The sequence below is a fragment of the Takifugu rubripes genome, chromosome 13, assembly GCF_901000725.2.
Source record: "Takifugu rubripes chromosome 13, fTakRub1.2, whole genome shotgun sequence".
Classification (NCBI taxonomy): Eukaryota; Metazoa; Chordata; class Actinopteri; order Tetraodontiformes; family Tetraodontidae; genus Takifugu; species Takifugu rubripes.
In genome coordinates, this window is record NC_042297.1 from 8285548 (window position 1) to 8307556 (window position 22009).

Consider the following 22009-nt stretch of genomic DNA (forward strand, 5'->3'; position numbering starts at 1 on the left):
GAGGCCTCTCTGCCATGCTGGGTAGCTACTGCAAAATCACTGTAGGTTAGTCATGTCAATCAGATATTGCCCAGGTTTTAAAGATTGATGCCTACTTAATCATGGAAATATTTGCAGATGCACCACTGGATTATATTTTAGGATGATGAAATGTTGCTGTTGACAAAATTATTGGGGGTCAGTTGGAGCTAGGGCCATCTGGAGCCACCTGTAATGGAAATCGATGGTATTGCGCATAAAGTCTGTTTTTGGCTTCATCTTTCAGACAGGAGGTCTTCGTCCATCCTTTGTATACAATATATGCTGCAGATTTACGGTGCTGCAGAATGAGGAATTTGGGGGTTTAGGCTATAAAAAATTCCCAGAAGGTGTAACTGGCATTCATTTATTTAATTATTTGTCTGGGGCTGCAGGGTCACTGCCAAGACAGGTGAGGTGTTGAGACCTCAGAGGCAGAACACCTGCTGGCTGTGCTGGACAGGTGACTCCGTGTTACTCTGAGCTCACAAAAACAAAAGGCTTGGTTTCCTGTTCCCAACGCACACTGTCTGCTCTTCAAATACAGGAAAACCTGACCTGGCAGACGGCGTGCATCATCTATTAGTCATGTGGAAACACATTCGCATTCAGCTAAGCTGGATGTACAATGCAACACAAAGACAGGGTTTATGGCCCTTTAATTTGTTGCTTTATGCACATGTCTCCATGCCCGAGGCACAGACCTGAGACAAAGAGAGGAAAAAATGATATTAATATCAGGAGGCAGGGTGACTAATATCCTGGGAGATGATTACTTACATGAATGTTATGAATCAATGCACTCAAGAGTCGATAAAAGTACTGTAAATGTCAAGTTAATAGCTAGCTGCTGTGGGCATATGAGTTTTAAAAGGAAAAGATGAACAATACCCATGTTGTAAAAGAAGTGGGGTTATTGGCAGGTCAGATTCCTTGAGTCCATTAGCGATCCTTATAAAGTGTTTGAGACAAGTTGCTTCAGAGAGTAGAAACGTGAGCGTTGTCGCAACTGAAGCTGGAAATAAATCTAGAAGCTGATTCATGCAAAACTCAGAGTTCAAATTAAAAACAGATCAAATGGAATGCTCTGAAACACATGCACACATAAATATGGAAATGAACACGTGCAGCTTGAGTCGTGCTGCTCTGTGTGAACACAGGCAGATATGTAAGTGCAGCATATTGGTAATGATGCTGTCCAGTCATTAATCACCGGCTCCAGTGAAAACAGAGGGTTCACTCATGGCAGAATCGGCCTGGCCCTGGGATGGAGATTAGAGGCCTAATGAAAGCAAAACAAAGCTGGACATGTGAAATTTATTGGCACATTTATAAAAGCAGCCCCAGAAGGACACTGCCACCAATAATCGTTTCAGAATCCCAGTCAAGAGCTGTTTCCTCAGCCAGACACAATCTGGAGAAGGGATATTTGTAGAGTGGCTGAACAAACACAGATTTGCTGGTATCTCCATCTTTCCCAGCAGCGGGGAAGGCCGAGTCGCTCGTGTTCTGTGCACGACGCCCCGCCTCACTCCAGTTGGCTTCTGGGAACAACACTCTGTCCTCCTGGCTCCTCCTAAAAACCAGCACACCGAAGTAAAAAGCAGCTGACCGTCTGTCACCTCCCAGCGCCGCCTTCTTCTTACTTTGAATTTTATTGGCAACATCTGCAAACAAATTAAAGGTTGGATTGTAAATTCTTACCAACCCGACATATTTCCATCCAGGAAGATTACAAAATCCGGCTTTTGCTGGAATTTTATTGCAATTAATACGGGATGTAAATAAAATTAAGTCTACTGTAAACAATAAGGCTGCATATTTTATGACTCCCTATATATATATTACAGTATTGTAGGATTTGTCAATACTTTCCAATTTTTTTTTTTTGTGAATTTTACACCTGAATAGGAAAATAACATTTAAAAATCTCTTCTTAGGTGGAATGTTATTATCATTCTGGCTAAAAGAGAAGGCACGATTCAGGACAGAAATAAAGATATGTGGCCTGATGCCAAGTGGCTTAATGCGTACCACATGTAGTCGGCTCGGAGGAAGAGGAAATGGTACTCAAAATGGCCATTGTTCTAATTCATAGCCAATCTCAAGATAATGACACCAAACATCAATAGTAGGAGGCCGATCCACGGATAACATCTTTTTTTCCCTCTTTCTACTGAGCTGTTATCATCGAACTTGGGATTAAGCATTTTGATACCGAGTTTATGACCTCAATCCTGTGATTGTTTATGATATCAGTCCTTGAAAAAAGGCCTAAACATCTATTTTGCTTTACAATACATGAGAAGCATCAACGATGGAAGTGATGGGAAAATAACATTATTTCATAATGAGACAAATTGAATCATCGCATAAAGTCATTTATAAATCTGCATCCTTATCAGCTCTATGGTTTTTTTGCTCTCTCCATGTGATCCAAGTTTGTTCATTATTCCAGCCACAGTTTCAGTATATGTTGATAATCAGGTTTTACATTGTGCCACTGTCCCTCTCTATGCTTATTGTTCATGAGGGATGATTCCGACATGTGCCCTTTACCCTTGGAGATTTACTATTTTCCATTGTCCTTGTGTTGTAATTCTACACCGCTCATCACAGCACAGTTTAAATAATTCACCCCTCTAAAACAGCCCCCTGGGTGTATAAAGGCTGCCTGACCTCTAACCTGAATGATTGGAGTCCTTTTGCAGAGAGATCTATATTTTTTTCTATTTGTGGACTGGTAGATATTCTGTGGAAGATAAAGAGGTGCTGAATGAAAACACAATAGCTGTGTGAAAACGTGAAGAGTCCCTCAATGTCTGTGAATGCCCCATTCTTTGTTCTCATTTAATTGATATTCTCATTAGCATTTTTAAAAGAGATTTCTTTAACTACTGTATATTAACCAGCACATTATATTAACAGTCTATTAACCTGATTCATTTCTCAGACTCTTTGGTACAATTAAGAACTTTAACATGCAAACATTTGATCATTCTCCCGACTGCAGTTAAAGATGAATGTCATTAAGTGACTGTATACAGATGTAACCACTTAACATTACTAAGGTTTCTGTGGCCGGGACCTTACTGGGCCCTGCTGGGATCTCCTCGTTTTTGTGGCTGCGCTGAAATCCTCAGAGATCACGTAGAGACAGAGTCTTCTGCACCTGAATTCACGCATTTTTGCATCATTGGTTCTGCACTCTGTCTGATGAGGGAGAGTGTTTCCAGCAAAGACAGATGAGGAAGATGCTCTTCTGAGGTTTCTTGGAACATCTGGGTGCGGAAGATGTCAGAATGATCTTCTACTTCTTACTCTGGCAAAAGCTTGGACAATTTCATCACCGGGGAGGCTCCAAACATGGTGTGTTCCATGTTGTCATTGTTAAAGTAACAGTATTTCCTCTGGTGGTGCATGTTGTCATTGGACGGCTGAGGTCAAAGGTCCCATAAAACTGTAAAGGTCCTCAACCACCCCCCACCCCCCCAAACAACCCTCACCAGTGTCTATAAAAATACTGCTACAACATAACAACCAACACAGAAACAAATTCCAGACCAAATAAAATGAGCATGAAAGCTCCAGTTTGAGTTTAAGTTCTTTATTTGTCGTAATTAATAAAACACAAGGATTACATTACAAAGAAATGCTTTGGATAAGAGTTGCACTATTGCCATTACGGAACAAATAAAAAATATACATCCAAGAATGAAATATGAAAGAAACCAAAAAATCTGAAGAATATGCAAAGGGAAAAAGAGGTAATCATGCTGTTATAATACTGTTATTATTGTTGTTGTTGTTGTTGACATGGGTTTGCTGTTCCACAAGGAGACAGATGAACACATTTTGCCATGAGCTCTTCTTCTGTAGTCAGATCAGTTATTAATGAGGGATCTCCACAGAAGAAGAAATTAACAACAAAAGACAAAAGGCACAATCAGCACCCGCCTCCTCAGACAGGGAAGCAAAAGTAAATTACATAAAACAGACATATGTCATTCTGGTTCCACACAAATGGTGGATTACCACTTTGATTAATCACTCTTTAATCTGAGGAGTGAATTTATGTCCTCAGACAAATACGATTATTCCTCTCTAGTAAAGGGAGCCTCTTTCTTTCTTCTCTCCCTGAGCTATTTTTCATTGCCCGAGGATTGCAACTCAATTATCTGCGTGTCAGGCGATTATCTCGGGGTTTAATTTAATCTTCATTACGGCACACTCATATTTCAATTACAGGTGCTATCATTGCGTTAACACGTACTGTACTTAAACTTGTTATTTCTTCAGTTAATATTGTGCTAAGAGCTCCACTGGAGGATAACAGATGTCATAATTATGCACTTACTAAACATATTTCACACTTGACTGCGCTGTCGGTATCAGGAGATCTCAGTGCATAACAGTGTTAATCTAATGCTAATATGCTTTAGTTGTGATCTATAATACTGCCTCAGTTGGCTTTGGTCTCCGCTTCATTATGACACACAGCTGGATATACTGTAGAAGGTTACATTACTTAGCATCACACCTCTGCAGCTATGGTGGGTTGTCAGTATAGATCTGGGAAACGTGGATATGAAACAAACATCCACCAGTCATACACAGTCATACTAACCTCTTTTGCTATCTATTATGTATGGGTAGGGGCCAATCCAGGGCTCCAGTCTATACCATCAACCCCATCACTTTTCTCAATCATGACTATCTATTTGTTTCTATCTATTCTCAATAGGCAATTGATAGTTTGAGTTTGCTTTTCCTCTTGTTTCAATCAGGAATGCAACTTGTTGCCAGGACAAACTTGAAGAATTTGTCATTTACTCTTATTACGGTACTCTTGTGCTTTTCAAGGTTAAAAACAAGCTGAATGTATGTATGCATGTATGTGTGTGTGTGTGTGTGTGTATGTGTGTGTGTGTTTGTGTGTAACAGTGCTGTAAATATAATGTATATCTAGATAAGAACCTTCATTTATTGTTTCAGTTTTGTTTATTTATCAAAGTTAGTATATTATTTTTCCTTGAACTAACTCCATGTCCTTTTCCCCAAGGTCGTTTTTTTATCTCATGAACAAACAGCTTTCATCCATGGTGTTTTTTTAATGTAAACACTCCTACCCTGGCAGTTGGATGTGTAGGATATCATGCATATTACAAAAATACTTTATACTTTAATAGGGGATTTCCTCGTATTCTTCATCTGCTCTTATTTGATCGTAAATCTCAGCAGAAGTAGAGGAGTTGATCTATATCCTCTTTAGCTGCAATCAAGGAGAACCAGCCTAGTATGCCTCCACATCCAACCCAGCATGAAAATGCACCAACCCTGCTGCCAGTTCAATGAATGCAGATCTTTTCCACCCTCGAAGAAGGGAGAATAGATTCCCAATAGCTCTGGCAGGGAGGCAAACAAACATACAAATAAGTTGCAGTGAATCAGAGCACGCCTTGCAATTAAAACAAAATGCTTTTGATGCCCACCAGATAGGAAATGTGTGGGACATGAAGCAAATGTGCAGAGCAGACCTGCCAAGCAGCCCACACTGAGCGGAAGAGCTCCGGGCCAGGCTGTCAGACATGTAGGAAACATCCTGCAAAAAAAAAGAAACGTTACAATCTTGAAATAGTTAAATTAGAAACAAAGGATGCTGTCAAGGTTTTAATGAAGTTACTGCAGAAATATCATCAAATATATCTATGAATAAACGAGCTGGAGTCTTAGCCGTGCCCAGGAAGGGAAACAGCAAAAGCAGAGGAAAAGCGAGACACTCGGGTTCTCTTAGCAACACCACTTCTGATTGTTGCCCTGGAACTATATTCTACTTACGGATGCTGAGTGATGTTCTGAGTAAATCTGGGAAGGATTTGAAGTTGATCTTGATAATCTCTTGAATCTCAAAGGGATATCCTGGTGACTAATTTTTTAGAATCAACACTAATATGAATAATATGCGTGAAAGGCCCGGGGACATTGTCGGCCCCCCTCTGAAGACTGTGTGGTCAACACTGAGAGGGACAACCACACAAACACACACAGGTGGCTGCAGAAAAACAGCCATTTGCTTATCCTGGTCATAACAACGTGATGGGAGAAAAGGATGTTTTTGCTCGACTGTTTGAGCACCACAATGAATATGTTTGTGTTTGTTTGTTGAGAGTTTGTGTTTGTTTCCATAAGAGGAGGGGAGAGAAAGGTGGGGGAGGAAGTGGGAGGGGGGATTGTAAGGAGCAGAGGCAATCAGGGATTATTGTTACTGACAGAGCTGCACCTTGGCGGCTACGTGCTGCATTGTTTGTCACCTAACCAACCTCAATCAATCAATCATCTCCCTCAGCCTGCATCCCAAATCAATCACCTCGCCAGTGCTTCCACTTTTGCGCCTTCCTGGATCAGGTTACACCAGCCAATCAAGTGTCACAGCACAAAGCAAATCCCCATATCAGAGCACTTAGGACAACACTCAATATTCAAGTACAGGCTGATAAATCTTAATGAACTCTGCCTAAAAAGAAATTTCAGGGAATCTTTCATATTCATGTAATTTTACTTGTGCGACAGATGAATAATGCAAACGCAGGTGGAGTGCCACAGGAAATCCACACCGAGGAGACGCAATCACGGCCGCACTTACACAAGAAGCTTGTTTGCGTGTTGTTTGAAAAGATGTCTGAATCCTCTTCCTCCGTTGCATCTCACATGCATTTTTTGCACATATTTTCTGCTTAACTCTGAACACATGGCCCGTAGCTCTAAGGCATTATTCCAACAAACATCTCTGGAAACTTTTGCAAGCAACCAGAATTTGTGCGATGGACTCAAGTTAGCTTCAGCTAATTTGTTTCTTCTCTTATTTTTCTGAACACATATATATAGATGTAGATATATATGTTTGTTTTTTTTAAATTTTATTTTGTTTTTACATTTAGGGATTTTACATTTAGGGATATATATATATGTGTGTGTGTGTGTGTTTTTAATTTTATTTTGTTTTTGTTTGTCTGAATGCATTGAATGACCATTTTCCACCAGCCGTGTCTATTGATCTCCTTCATGTCATGCAGAGGGTATGCTTCATCTGATGAGGACTATCTCCCTCCAAGCCTCAACTGAGGCTGATGTTTCTTTTTTCAGCACATTAGGTTGCAGCCTTAGGGGTGCTTTGACCACTGGATCAATGGCTCTTGCGCTCTTGTCACCATTCATTTGCACTGAGCGAACGCTTGCTGCAGCCCCCGTCTGCCGCTGGCTATCCTTTTACCTGGCCTCTCCTCTCTCCCTGAGCTCCCCTGACAGCTGGCTGCCACAACCAGCAGCAGCTAGACGACAAGTCCTTGGGCTTCAGAAGCATGCAAACCCTCCACAAACACATCTCTGCAACGAGCGGCTATGATGCATCTGGATCCTGACGCCATGCACCCCCAGTTTTTTTTTTCTTTTGGCTCACTCTGCCCCCCTCCTCTCCCGTCTGTCTCAGCCACTCTTATTCTCTGTCTGGGTTTTTTTAGCCTCTTCCTCTGGTCTCTGGAGTCAGGAATGAGCAGAGCATTTATTTGGAGGGGAACCAGCTGTGGACCAGAAAGTCTCTGACGTCAGTTACCACCCGTGATCCAGTGTATAATCACTTCTGCTGTTGCTGTCTCTGGTATTCTGGGTACAACAGGAAGCACAATCCAGTATCAAAAGCAGTATGACCACATTAGATGCAAAACCGGCTAATGCAACACGGTATTTCAAGCTAAGTTTTGAGGTTGGGGAACTAAATTAAAGTTTTTTTTTACAGCAGTATTAAAGCCGTTTACTATTCAGAAACAACACGCTCTTCTCAATTTCCCCACACGTTATTGTGCCCTTGTGCTACAGACCATATTGCACTGTATGTAAAAATGAACAAACATCAGTTGGGCGTCAGCCATCGTCGAGGAGGCTTGTTTTATCGCCTGTACTTTATTACAGTTTGCCATCTGCACAGAGGTATGTTAATAGCTAGCTGTGACTATTTACACATATGAAAAAGTACATCCATCTGCCATGTTCCGCCAATCTCGCATGAATCAGTCCCGCCTCCCGTGGAACAACTGCTGTTTATTCACAAGGTGACAGGCAGCACCTAAAGCCTGGCGACACCTACACCTTCCATCCTGCCGTCTGACATATGTGAAGTTCACACAAACACAGGAATAAACACAGAAACATTTCACATCTTAGCTTGCCGTGTCACACTCTAACCATAACCCACTCTTTACAAGGTTACAATAGACAACATGCTGCCCCCCCACACCAAAAAAAAAACGACCGTTCATTTGGGGGAGGCAATTGTTTCAATTAACTAAGAATTTATCATTTTCAATCAGTCAAAAAGGGATTACCAGGCTAATTACTAATATAGTCTTTAGGTTAATGCCCCAGCATGGACTTAAGGCTCCACTAGGTGACAAAGCGTGGACGGGTACATTGGGCCATTTGAGGCAACTGTAAGATCCATAGCAATTACTATGTTCCAAAAATACTGTATACACATCTCTTAAAGAGACAGAGAAATGCCTTGAGGAAACACTAAGATGCTTTTAACAGCGGCAATAATCAAATAATATATGGTTATGCATAATATGCTCGACTCTGCATCAAATTACTGCCCCTTTTTCTTTGCACACTTCAGTGCAGGCTATTGGATAAAAAAAATAACCGCCCATATAAAGCAAATATCAATGGGGCAAAGTGAAAGATAAATCTTTATTACACGCACCAACAATGAGCTGCACTGCCTTCAAGAAAACATTATCCCAAAAGTGTGGGGTAAATCACCCTCTGGGAGCACGCACAGCCTGCATCAGTCAACAATAATCTCACTAATCGTTGCTTTCTGTTGCAACACCAACACAAAAAGGATTCAAAGGCAACCAGCTGATGAAGACTCAGTGAGGGGCTCTTTTCTCCTGCAATCACATTTTATCAACAAATTGTTCTTTTCGCCACCATAATTGTAATGTGATGTGTTACTGTAGCAGGAGCAGGTAGAGTACAGTATGCCATGGCAGAGGTGAGGGAACATGGAGCAGTAATCCCCACCTGACACTAATACATGATGTATGATTGACCCTGTAGCAGGACATGCACATTACAATCTGGACCATATGGCAAGACATTAGCCCTTCAACCCTCCAGCAGGATAAGCTCTCCATTCTGGCAATGCTTTTTCTTCACAGATTTCTTTGCAGATTAATTGCATGAAAGTATTAACGTACTGGGACAGATTTAGCACACCCTGTGTCCACCTGATGGAGAAGGGGATTCATCCAGAAGACATAAGAAACATAATCTTAAATCAAGGAAGTGTTGGTATGTAAGGTGACTGTTTATTGTCATTAAATCTGAGATAAAAGGTTCATTTAGACCCACATTTATAAATTTCTTATATAATCTATTAAAAAAACAACAACACAATGACACAGTGGTCCAGCAATAAACATTAACAGATTCCTAATTTGAAAAGCCAGGATCATGTGCTTTGGACTAAATGGACAGTTATCTAAGGACAACCATTATTTTATATCAAAACGGGTGTTTAACCCCACTGGCAGTGCCTTCAAGCTGCTCCATCCGTGCACGTGTGTCACCTCTAGCACTGGGCAGAAGTACGACACACACCCAGGCACACCCACCACTTGACCGACATCCACCTCATCCACCCGCTCCAACCTGCAGTCCTCTTACACTAGCATCCAGCAGTGAGCAACAGGGGTGAACATCTATCCTCTCCCCTCCAAACCGAGCTAGTAATGAACAAATTCACTGCACATTACTCTGGACTTGATCTCTTGCAAAATAGTGCTGGAACAAACAATTTGGTTTGTCAACACCTTTCACTGGACTCCTCCATCAATGTCAGTGGTCCAAATTTATACAGCAAAGTGCATTTGACTGCAGGACCCTGAGCTGATTAGACTTCCCAGCTGAGCGAATTGTTCTAGACAGGACGGCAGCTCTGATTGCTAACCCAGCTTGAAAAATAGTCTCTGCTGCCTGGGATTAGCATGAATATTTTGATATAGATCGATAAGCAATCTCCACTCCATAAGAAATGCCAGCAGCCTTCATTTGGCTGATCAAAGGTACATCAGCAGCCAGGGACAGCTGGCTATTGTTTTTCAGTCCAGGCTCTGTTGAGGTAGCAAATCCACGGGAGGGACCGGCGAGCACGGCTACCCTACTTTTCCCCACCTAATCGTGGAAGCAATCACTGCTTCACAGGATCCCATCTCCCGGGGATGAACCCCCTCGTATGAGGAAGGCAGATCGCCCAACCATGTGGGGACACAGCTCATTGTTGATGCATTCTCAAAGCGCTTGGACACAACCTGGTACTGACCCGGAAGTAACGGTGCGGTTTGCAATCTATGTGTTTACCTCTGTTGCACCTTAACTCGTTTCAGCAGATTTAACACTGGACTCCCACAGAGGTCAAGGTTCTTCCCTTTAATAATAATGAACAATAAAATTTGATGCTAAAAACATTTTTTTTAATAAGAAAAAGGTGTTTTCAGGGGCATCTTCATTCTATCTTTTTAAATACAGTTGATATAGAACCAATACTCCATGTGTATTCTGAGCTTGACAGCAGGGTTGACTGGACTGATCACTGGTTTTTCAACCCCCCCACTGGTTTGCCAGGTCCCATAAAAGGCCACAGGTGTGACCCAAGCATTTAGCAGTGTTTAACTAGTGCGGAGTGAGACCACACGCCACCGACAGGCTGGTAGCTCCCACATGGGACCAATACATGAGCCTCGAGGAGACGGGAGGGGACGGAGCAGAAACTGCAAATTGCAGGTTTAATTCATTAGGAAGTGTCACCTTATTCTGGGGCAGCCTGAGCAGGCTGATTATAAAGCAGTTATCAAGATTAATTAGGAGAATATATAGGTAAAGATCAGCAGGCCTGAACCTTCTACACTGCATCTCGTAATTTCTCCATTAGCATCTCTGGTGCTGGTGAGACTTCAGCTCTGCCGCCCTCATTATGTGCATATGCACTACGTGTATGTATATGTCCTGTATATTTTATTGTTCTATTTACAAAGCTGAGTAAACCTCTGCTAGTTCAGCAGCTCTGGGACGACTGCTAGAAAGATGTGGCAGAAGCATAAAGACAAACCTTTAAGTTTACAACAACCGGACGCCATCCCACGCTTCGCTCAGGTTCTCTCAGGTCAAATGTATAAGAGAAATGTTCTAAACTGCTGGTTTATCAGAGTGTTTATATTATTCCTTCAACATGATTCAGTTAGCATAACCTTGAATCACAGCAGTTCAAGTGCATTGGCGGCCTGTGTTGCTTGCGAGCAGATGACGTCTGCCCTCTCCCTTTGGCACCGGCTCAGACCCAATCTTTCATCCTGCCTGCTCCACTCTAGCATTTGAAGTGGCCCTGGGCCCCAGACATTCAACAATCACCTATAGATTCATTTTGTTTTTAAGTTTTATAAACTTGTTTAATGATTAAAAACCGTGCCAGGCAGAAGATCCCAGCGTCAGTGTAAATGTATGCAGATGAGGCATGGTTTGTGGTTACAGTTCATCTGATCTCCACCATAAAGTGAATAAATAGAATAATAGTAATATGCTCTTTGCATTGGTACACGTACGCTAAACATAGATGCTGAAATCAGCCGATAAACCAGATGTATTGATATTTACAATTAAAGTTCAAATCAGGAACTTGAAGCACACCACGGCTATTACCTGAATATAGACCAGCAGGACGAGACTGAAGCACTAAACGAGTCAGCAAGCATCTATTGGATTTTATCAACAGGGATACATTATAAGCAGTTTAGATATTTCCTCCTCATCCAGGACTTACAAACACAGTTTACTTCACTGTGCAATTTAATGATTTTTGTGGATCTGAAAACAGGTTTGGTGAAGCTGAGGACTTAAATAATAGCAGGAGTGGTATCGAACCTCTCCGAAGAAGATCAAATGCAGCTTTCATTAGTTTAGTACAGCGCCAGGCTTCATTGATGACTTGTCAGACAGTCTTCCCTTCAATACGCAGCGAGAGGCTCTAAAAATCATCCTTTTACTGAGCCCTCTCGGCTGTAAATTCAGCTCAGCTCAATACTGCCCTCCTTCCTCCCCCCCAAACCTCCATTATTTCTTACCATGGATTAACCCTATGCTGCTGATCAAAAGGAAGCTTCTCCGTGTATCTGCTCTGGCTGAGACCCATCCGTCCATTAGCCACTCATAATGAAATCTTCATCTTATTATTATGGAAAAATCCATTGTTTGTCCACAGGTACCATATTTAGTAGGAGAGCATGATCTTCCGGAGGATTAAGGAAATGCTTCGGGGGGTTTTGCTGCTCTTCAGAAGGAAGGAGGAGGTGGGTGATGGGGCAGAGGAAGGGGAGGGGTGAGATTACTTCACAAAATCAGGGGTCTTATGCACCTTTTGTGCAGTGAGACTGTTTCCAATTAAGACAGCATGAGCCGCACAATATCACATTGTCACGCAGTAAACAGAGCTCTGCTTCCCACAGAAACAGGACTGGATCCCCCTTCAGGGCCTAATGAGTGTAGCACTGTCCTATTTTCCTGCACTGTCTGCACAATTTAATAGAGACATAACCTGAAAGCGCACCCAAGCTAGCACAAGATACTGATCATATTTAGCTGCTGCCTTCAGAAGTTGACCCACACATGACTACACTTCTTACTCATTCTTGTTGCATTAGTCTGACCCTTGTGTTTGAAGTGTACTTACAGTAAATATGATACATACACCAGAGCTAAAAGCTTTACATAAAACTGCCTTCAAAGAGCATATTAACCCATCTTTGTTTACAAGAGACAAGGAGGAGAAAAAGACAATTTGGCACAATGGTCATAAAATGCTGTGCTCCCCTCCACCTCACTGACTCGCCCAGACACATGTGAGCACGAGCACACATTCTGCAGACATAATGCAGACACGAGGCTAAATCACTTGAGACGGGAGCATTTAAGACGGAGTGTCACATTTCTGTGTAATAAATAGCAGAGATTGATTTGACCTCCCAGCCAGGTCCTTCAGTTTACTTATCCAGAAGTTTAGAAAAATGGAAGTTTATTCTCTCAGGGGATCCCTCAGAAGGAAATGGGATAGCCTGTTGTGGGTCTAAGCGGTCCAGCCGTGTCAATATGGTCAGCGTTCTACCAGTTCTTACAGGAGGATGGGAGGATGAGGAAGAAGAACAAGACATCCCAGAGTGTTAGCAAAGGTCAGCAACAGGGAACCGAGGGGAGAAAAAGGTAAAAGCATTCCTCATACCGTTTGTCCTGGAATGCCCTTTTGTCTTATTCTTAGTAGCAGACAGATCTGGATGCAACGTTTTGGCCAAAATTTCCCAACAAATAAGAGAAAAGTCGTTTCCATCATCTGTGGATAAGCTGTCAAAAAAAACAATATAAAGGGGAGGCAGAGAATTATTTTGTGAATTTGCCCAAATTTGATTCTTCACTTAAAATCCCCAAAGCTGCCCAGGAGGGAGTGGGGGGGGATTGGAACCAGCAGGTGTATCATAAGAGGCCACGTTCAGCCCCTCACCAGAAGGCATGTGGCTTCCTTCGCTGCAGCACACATTAGCAACGTTCAGCACTGGAAGGTGCCTCTGTAAGCATTTTCACTGACGTGAGGGGAGGAAATTGCTTGAGACAAGTGGCAAAAATACACGTACGTCTGCTCCGCAGCTGTGTGGCCAAGTTAAGGAAACACACGTGCACACCTGAGCATCACGTCTCTTCTGAAAAGCTCGCAGGTAAAGAACACACGAGCAAGAGCACGGATACACAGCAACACGTGGCGTGCGTGTGCTCGTTTCCACAAGCCTTGGTGACAACATCTCAAAAATATGTCAACCACAATAACAGGGAGCTTCCAGGTTTAGTGAGAGCCGGATTAAATGTGGAATGTGAAGAAGTAATGCAGATAAAAAACACACAAATACTCTTCTGTCCTAAACCACCCTGCTATTAGCTCACTCATAAAACATTCAATCGTTTCATACACTAGATTAGAGAAACATTAGAAAAATGATCGATGTTGCAACAAATCACAAACGTTCGATGTGATTCAAAAATAGGCGGCCTCAATTTTGAGTAAAATAAGTGACTTTCCTGTTCACAAACTGTTAATGCTGCATGATGCGCTCGGGTGCTGTGAAAACACAGGCTGCTATCGACGGGCTTCCCTGGACTCTGCGGAAAGGAGCAGAAGCAGCCGGTGATGAACGGTGGCAGCACAGTCAATGAAAAATCAACTGGGAAGCACAAAGCTCTTAATGCTCAGCCATATTGGCTGCTGACGGGAGCAAATAACATCCCTATGGCTCTTACAGAGACCAATCATACATTTGCACCAGCAACGACACAGTTTCTGGACCGCAATAAATTCTCCACCCTGATTAAACAGTAAATTCAGCATGCCTATCACGGGCCCATTAAGAGGGGAGCTGCTTTCAAAAACATCATTAATCAAGCAAGAGATATGGTGAGAAATATCAGTCATCGATTCTAACTGCTTATGACAGTTTACACAGCTTTATATCTGCAGGGAGTGCTCGCTGATCTATCAATTACCAGCAGCCTATGCCACATGCTAATTGTGCATTTTCCCCTCTAATGCATTTGCACTGTTATCTTATAGGCTAATGAAACCAAACAAATCAATAAATATAAATTATACATCCAAAGATGTACTGCAGTGAACATAAAGCCTCTAATTAATTGCACTTGATTAATTTATATACTTTAATTATCTCTCCAAGCTGCAGATGGCATAAATATCTGGACAATCTGCTTATTGCTATGTCAGTCATAAAATGGCAGATGCAGGGAAACTATTAGGTGAGGCTTTGTCACTGAGAAACACAGTTGCTGACATAAAAATGCCTTTCATCTGAATAATTTAAAGCGAGCAAATTGCTAGACCATACACAGCTTTGGACAGTAATTCCTGAGTGTCTCTGGTTTGGAGACTAGTTCGTCCATTTCACATGAGCACAGCCCAATGTTCCCCACATTTCCCGTTATCATTCTTTATGTCCCCCATTCTAAATGTTTGGGTAGTACACATTTAAGCCCCCCCCCCAGTATACAAATTTCTGCAGAACATTTATGGGTGGGATGGAGTCCTATCTGCCATCCCTGCTGAACAGAATTGACTCTTATTCAACTGTGCCGAACATTCAAATGACATTTTTGCCTCGGTAAAAACGGGGAAGATTTTGAGTTGTTTTAAGTTTACAAGAACTCCTGTCTACATTATTCGTGCACGTGAACGCTCTACGTCTTCTGTTTAAACCCTTTAGTTAATTAGTGGACAGGCTGTGAGCATCCTTTTTTAAGCTAATTGCAACACAGAGCTACATGCTAATAACCTTCACAGACAATCTGAATTCAAACAGATGGCATATTGTGGCAAATAAACCCAATAAAAGGCTGATTCTATTCACATGCAGTTAATAAGCTCATACTCCAAATAAACACTGCCATGTAAACACACTTTTCTGATCACCTCACTTTAATAACTGCATGTAAGACAGGTTTTCCTGCTGATCACAGCTGAATCATTAATTGAATTCCGAGATCATTGTCACATTGTGATGGACTTTGGAATGAGGAATAATGTGGAACATGGTGTTGTCAGGGGTTACTCTACCACACGTCACCAGTTTAAGCTGAATTATCAGTTAAGATGAATGAGCATTGGGGAACATAGCGGCTGGTTTCAAAACATCATTATTTTGTTACATTTCAATGACATTAAAAACTCAACACAGCCTTTTCCTGCAAGAGCCAATAAGTTGAGGGAAGTTAAAAGAAGTTGTCTTCCAAGGGTGCACAGGGAAGAATCTAGTGAGGCTTCTGGGTCTTTCCATCTCGACGCTGCTAATGAGGGTGTTTTTAGTATAATTAGCCCAGCAGGGCGTCTGGCAACATAATTACTAGTTAGGCATTACAGAGGAACATTTGTGAGTCCAGGTACAGTAAATATGTGTCAAGGTCTGAAGTGGTGAGGGCTGGTCTCTTTCTGAGGCTCCATCTTTCATAAACAAGCCGTTACTTTTACCAAACAATACTTTCCCCGGTGACACCAAAAGAACTTCCACAGAACTGCAAAATGGTCTGAATGGAAGAGGTGCTGATACCGTAATCGGTCCAGCCAACAACCAGGGTTTTATGGCTCCGAATCAAACTGCAACAACTCAGCTGCCCATTGTTGGGAGTGTTTTATGAAGTAAGTGCATCCCTGGCAGGGATGTCTGGCAATGTTGTGCAGGACACATCAGACGGTCAGTTCAGACAACAGTCTGTAAACACATCTGGACTCTCTGGCTAAAACTTCAAACAATCCCACAGGATTTTTACCCTTCCCGACATTACATGTGGTCATTTTGTCCTTCTTTACTTCATAAATTCACCCTTAAAGTGTTCCATGAACCACACGTAGAGGTTGTATGTATACGGACACAGAGGGACCCCACTGGAACGTACATGAGCAGCTTCACAAACATCAGGCTTCTCTCGGCGTCCTAACTTCGCCATCACAGTATGATTTAGTCGCTTTTGAACAATGACGATCATGGAAGGAGCATCATTTGGGAGGGGGTGATCCATCAGAGGCTCATTCAGCTTTAATTCATGTAGATGCACACCTAATACTCATTACAAAGATGCAATTTCCAGCCAGTCAGCGCAGATTAATAGGGATGCGTCGCTGCAAGTGTTTCTTTGCTCAGTGCCTCCAGCAGGATGGATGGCGTTCATCCGTGTACATGACAAACTGCTTGGGTGAAATTATGGTGAACAGACAATAATCAAAAGAAGCCAGCTGGTTTTTACCCTCCTGGTTCAATTCAACACAATTTAAATTGCCTAAATCAGACCTTCAGAGGTTTCCTTTAAGCAGTTTAGGACTCAGTATCACGTAAAATGCTTGTTGTTTTCTATTTTCAGTATTTTGTTACTGAACTTCACAAATTACAAAATCTTATAAACTATTATTATATTCACTTGACAATGGAAATGTATTTATTTTTTCCCCATTCATAGGAATTAATTCATAGTACATCAGTTATAATTCATGTGTAATATATCTATCCAACACAAATTATTAGAACAAGTTTCAAGTTGGTTTTAATGGGGAAACATTAATAACAGTTTGCTTGTATATTGTAGAACACAATCATTTTAAATAATGTGGGTTTTAAAATTTGCTTTGTTTCGGCCATTATACATAAAACCATTTTGTCACTTTCCTTATATAGTATTTATATTTAAGGAAGCACTTTTTAACATTCCCACTTGATAGTGCTGGAGCTCCAGGTGGACGAGCGCTGCGGCCTGGCCTGTCATTAGCTGTGTGCCGCGCCATTATCCCGCCCACTCCCCTCCCCTTCCTCTTGCCTTCACACCAGTATCCTCCCTCTTCCTCTGCATGCCCAGCCATCCATCCTGCATTAATTGGGTTTGGTATTGGAATCTCCATCTCACGGCACACCCTTGCATCTCTGGAGCAGACGTAAAGACCAGCATGTTTAGTACAACAATTATGATAATTGCCGCAGAGCACTCGGCTAAAGGAATAAGTAAATCTGATTAAGAGGCCTTCTGCATGATCAAATATTAATCTGATGTGTCTTCACTCTGACCTGGCTGGGAACATAAGAAGCTCTTATGGTCTTATGCATTAACAGATTTGCACAGGCTGAACTCATAGCAACTAATAATATTGGACATGCGAGTCAGAGCAGAGCTGAATCCACTTACCCTGAAACTAAATAAAAATAGCGAGGACAACGGTGGACTAAGCTTTATGATGCCTCTCAATTATTGCAAATTAGAGATGACAGTAAACATCAATTAGAAGAGTATTCTCAGAAGTCCCCGTTGAGCTGTACAGAACACAAAGATGTCTTAAAGTTAGACTAATCCCAAATTCCACTGTGTGACAAACACACACACACACACACACACACAGACGCAAGTCATCATATGAAGTCTGTTTTATGTACTTTGAATTATAATCCAGAGTAAACCCATATTAAAACTCCCACTTTTGCCAGGTACACGATAGTTAATTACAGCAGACTCATTTGGAGAATATTAACTGTAAATATATCAACATGTTTTTAACGTATAGTGTTTGAAAATACAGCAAAATGTGACAGATATTTTTGTATAGTTCTGAATAACGTTAGAAATGGAAGTATCGACCAGAGGAATAACAAAAAGATGTTTTTACGTGAATATCTCACGGCTAAGCCGATGCAACTGTCAGATTTCATGGGCTGAGCAGCAGAGAACACGAGATGATGGAGAAGGACACCGACCAGACAGCCGCTGACAGTTTAAAGCAGATTACTGGGATATTAAATCAACACAAAGACCCAGTATTTAAAAACACAAAACAGCTTGTGAGAATCATTGGATTATGAATCTGGATTACATCTCGATATCCTCATTGCTGAGAGACTCTGCCTGATGGAGGGGGGGGTCAGCTGGAGACCTAATCTACTTACAAAGCATATTTAGCTCGCTATGATTTATCAATTAGATAAGGCTTATTCCAAGGTCAAATCTTAATTCAAAACATATTGTTTACTCTGTGGAGCATCAGTGCAACAGATGTCCTGGTGTCTGCTGCTAAAGTAAAGTCATTTTAGAACGTGTGTGGGTGTGTGTGTGTGTGTGTGTGTCTGGAATGTGTAACTGAATAACACAAACCACAGAACACACCAAATGGCATTAAAATGACAGTATGGTACAGTCGGCCCCCCTCACAGCTGTCATTGTGAATATTTAATTGTCACTTGAAGGTGTCGTAACACACCAAGCTTCTTTTTTTTAACCATATTAATCTTTTATAAACTGGAAATTAATTTATGATTGAATCTCAAGTGATACACTATAATCCAGAGACAACATGGATTTAATCCAGAGTTCTGTGAAACAAGAACGAAGTCTGCTTGTGAGAATGATCCGTCTTAACTAATATGAGATTAACCCAAATGCTCTGCCCAGCAATAAAAAGAAAGGCGCACAGCTCCTGACAGCATGCTTGATTATATATTCTGTCAGACATGAATTAAACAAATGAGGAGAGAGCAGCAAGTATCTAGTGATGACGTGACCACAAACATCTTTATGTCTTTTGGAATTATGAAAAGGTGACATAGCTCTTTTTAGAAAAGGAGTTCAATGAAGGGCTTCGGTTGCCATTGACACGTTGTGCACGAAGACAGCGGCAGCAGCAACAGCGTCCGAATGGGACACAGCAGCCAGCCAAAGACTGTATGAAACGGACTCAAAATGAATCCTCTGGTCAAACTCACATTCTCACGCTATATTTTCAATGTTGCTCCAAAAAAATCTGGGTGAATTAGGAAATGAAATGTTTTTTTTAGTGTTGAATGAAACCGTTTGAGGACTTTTTTAGCTAATTATTTATCATGGGATCCAGGCCTGTGATTTGACTGTAACTATATTAAGAAAACTGAGGCTTTCACAACGTTAATGGTTAAACTCACTTACAATTTAACACAGTTTAGGCACTGATCTCATTATTCAAACCAGTGAAAGTGTTTTGTTTTTTTTTGGTTTTTGCACGTGTTAATTTTCACAAGGTTAAGTGTGATGGAATCATGTTCTCAGGTATTTTAAAGGAAAATAGACACACTCACTGGTACTGATATGAAGGGAATATGGAGAACCTAAGAAGAAGGTTCGGATGCTAAATGTTTTCTGTAGTCGTCTGTGTCCAGCAGCTCGTCTACAGTTTGGACAATGATGCTGCATTGGGCCCTACAGCAGCCGTCCAGAGTCAGGAAGCCCCCAGCTGATCAGGGTCTGTAATCCTTCCTGAACAACCGGCACAAGCGCCAGAATTCACTGTCTGAAGCAGCACATGTGAGTATTTGTGAACAGAAGAGAGCTTTTTCAGCTACCTACGAGCTACCAGGTCTCTGTCCTCTCACACAATTGGATTATCGCAGGACACCAGCTCCCACAGATTTAATATGCCACTGGAATTTGATATATGACTTAATTTAGATAGAATCCTCATGACAGGCAACTTGTGACCTTCTGTTTAAACACCCGTAGACTGTGTCAACAAAATTCTGCTTTTGACATCTGCACCCAAGGACGCTTCTACCAGCACTCTTTATTTTTGAAGTGTTTAAAATGATAAGAAAATAATTATTCATGTAAAGAAGCATATTAAGAGTCCGGTCTTATATTTTCAACAACACACAATAATACTTCTAGCTCCACCTGACTGACATTTACATAAATGCATTAACAATAATTATTAAAATGAGTATTTATGACATTTAAAAGCCAAGATTTAAAAGGTGAAAAAAGAACATCAGTTCACAACAACAAAAATTACAACAACAATGATAATAATAAAAATGGTTTTCCCCATCACTTTACATCATATTTCAGTGGATTCTCCATTTCTGTCAAAGCTTAAATAGACATTAACATAGCACAACAAAACAAAACAAATAAAAAAGTAGCGGTAAAACTGGGAATGAGAGAAATAAAAGTTAAATCACTACGTTGTTGCGAATATTCTATTATCAGCAGTCTTATCTGATATCTAATTTTGCACTAGGTGGAGCTGCTACCGGTTGCTTAGGTTTATTGTTGCGTCGGTGCACATGGGGACGGGCAGGTGCACACAGCCCACCGTGGGCTATCAGGTATCCCCTTGGCCTAGGCCTCTCCCATTTGTCATGGTGAATGAGCGGTCTGCCTGACTGCACTTTCCCATTCCATTTCCTCTCAGGCTGCACTGAGGCCCTACCACCCACTGTACGCTGTCATTTGTTTAACCCTTTTTCCATTCACAAGAAGTGTGAGCAATAACGCTCCTCTTTTCAATAGCTTACACACTCTCTGCTGGGTCACAAGACAGTAAATAACATTTCAGCACTTAACTGGCAGTTTAAAATGAAAAGATACTGTATTAAATATCTGATGTATGACATCACTAAGGAAGACATAATATCACATGCACAACAAAGGAGGGGGAGTGCAAACTGCTCACTGTGGTTCCACTTCCAAATGAAGATGTTGGGACGTCACCTCCTCCTGCTGTCCATGCTTGTAGAGATACTTGGCCCAGGCATCCCGACCCACCATGTTCCACAACAATAAAATCCCAACACTGAGCCCACCGACACCCTTCCAGCAACTGTAAGAGAACACTACAATGGAAAACAATGTCTGTTTCTGTTCAGTGAGGGGAAACAAGCGCAGGAGCACAAGTAAGGGTAATTGCAGAACACCCCAAGCTCATCCTATAAAGAAACTCAGGCTTTTTCCTTTTTTTTCCCCTCATTTGCCCCAGCTCAAAGAAAACCAGAAAATTTCCATTTATTTCAAACATTTGCCCCAACTCAGGAACTAATCTAGACTTCTTTTTTTCCCCCTTTAATAGTGTAGAACACATGTCTGTGGGAGAGCAGGACAGCATATGTTGTCAAGTTGCTCTGTGGTTGTGTGTAAAGAGGCTGCAGCACCATCTACTGGCAAAGAAGCAGGTCAAGAAAAGATACAAACGCGTTCAACGCGTTGGCAAAGAGATTCTTTTCACATTCTGCTGCATTTGTGCTGCTCATCCAGCATTTACTCGTCTGAGTTCCCTGCTTATTATAAGAACAGATATAGTCTTTGAGCGAATGACCCTGAGTGTCGGCATCATGCTTCACCCTCAAATCACTGACACAAAGAGGTAAAAGTTCAAGAAGGCCTCTTCCTCACATCACATTCATAACTTCCACCACGGGACATATAAACAACCTCTTTTCTCCCTTGCCCTCATTTCCTTTAGTGGATCCTGTGGACAACTAATAACGACTTAATCAGCCTGATTGCACATTCATCACTGTGATCTGTTTCTTTTTTGCAGCTGACGAAGAGAAGCCTG

General features: G+C 41.6%; 1 long non-coding RNA gene across 2 annotated transcripts; it reads right to left on the bottom strand.

Moving 5' to 3' along the window:
* Positions 1–3609: 3609 nt before the first annotated feature.
* LOC115252011 (uncharacterized) lies at positions 3610–21270 on the bottom strand. 2 transcript variants are annotated; one of them, XR_003890458.1, is made up of 3 exons: positions 21128–21270; positions 5511–5620; positions 3610–5423 (listed from the first exon to the last, which is right to left on the bottom strand). It is a non-coding gene; the product is annotated as an uncharacterized lncRNA (long non-coding RNA). The 2 variants fall into 2 exon arrangements; XR_003890459.1 differs by lacking the exon at positions 21128–21270 and adding an exon at positions 12192–12259.
* Positions 21271–22009: the final 739 nt, after the last annotated feature.